The 1,267-nt window shown below is 32.7% G+C and overlaps 1 protein-coding gene across 1 annotated transcript in view; it reads left to right on the top strand.

Moving 5' to 3' along the window:
- LOC107716077 (histone lysine demethylase PHF8) overlaps window positions 1-1,267 on the top strand; it is a 17,387-nt gene that overhangs the window by 7,658 nt on the left and 8,462 nt on the right. The window lies entirely within an intron of this gene.

Below are 1,267 nucleotides of genomic sequence, written 5' to 3'. Positions count from 1 at the left end.
GAGGTTTGGTTTTTTTGGTTTTTGAGAGACTGAGACACGCAGAGACGGCAACGCGGCTGTTTGATTGGTGAGCGCTTATTCCACTTATTCCATTTGTTCGTATCATATCGTAGCCTATGGTTTAAATCATTGCCTTTTAAATATATACAAATAATAGAACGTGTATGATGTATTATTATAGGTGATATTACTCTTGCCAAGCTCTGATTTCTGAGAGATGCACAGAGAGGCAACAGCAGTGCGGTGTTTGATTTGCGTTCTTTTCATTCATAAAGTTTACATTCATTCACTTCACACTCTATTGCGTGACTTTAGAGGTCTGTGTATAATATTACGCTGATCCCCTGGCTCAACTGTTATCTAGCAAACACCAGACTGTGCCAGCCTCAGCTGAATTTTCAGGCAGAATTATTCCTTGTCCGTTATTCGTTTTTTGAAGCCATTATCCGTTCCATTCCAAATAAGGTATTCGGCTTCGGGCACACCCCTAATTATTACATTACATGTTTTAATTTTACATGCAACATAGATAAAGTCATAGAAAGTAACAGCTACACGCAAAATTGGAATCCAAAAATTCACGTCGTACTTGCAAACTTATGGTTAATGCATGCTCGAGTAGTCGATTGTTTCCGACAGCGCCGACTAGTGGTTGAAGTAGTCGATCACTCGACTACTCGACTAGTCTATGCAAGCCCTAGTATATATGATATATTTGTATATTTAAAGTCAAGTGGAAAAAAACATTCAGTTGATTTTCATTTCCTTGAATCAGTTAAAAGTGTTTCAGTGAGTTTATTCAAAACTGTAATTCAGTAATTAATTTGCATCATTACTGTAAAATGTTCACTAAACACCTCATGTAAATATAGGTTGATTAATATTGCTGATAATTATAAATAAAATGCAAATAATGAAATATATTTTCCTTGTGTTCATTTAGTAAAAAGGTAATTGGCAACCCAGATTTTACAGTTTTACTTGTAATTTTTAATACATTTATTACTATGTAATTGGTTTGACTGAAATGTTTTTAAATTTATTGGGGAAAAAACACCCTTTTGAATATTAGATTTATATTGAATTTTGTCAAAAGGCTAAAAAACATAGAAGAATTTGATATATTTGATATCTATCTTGAATGGTATGCTAAAGATTTCAAATATTTGTCTTTACATTGTTGTCTACCATCATAAATTGCTTGATTGCAGTGATGAGACAGAGTTTATATTGGTTGTTTTGTGAATATATATATATATATATATAT

The sequence above is a fragment of the Sinocyclocheilus rhinocerous genome, unplaced genomic scaffold (genome assembly GCF_001515625.1).
Source record: "Sinocyclocheilus rhinocerous isolate Xijiao unplaced genomic scaffold, SAMN03320098_v1.1 scaffold148, whole genome shotgun sequence".
Lineage (NCBI taxonomy): Eukaryota > Metazoa > Chordata > Actinopteri > Cypriniformes > Cyprinidae > Sinocyclocheilus > Sinocyclocheilus rhinocerous.
This window is presented reverse-complemented; position numbering and strand designations above follow the sequence as displayed.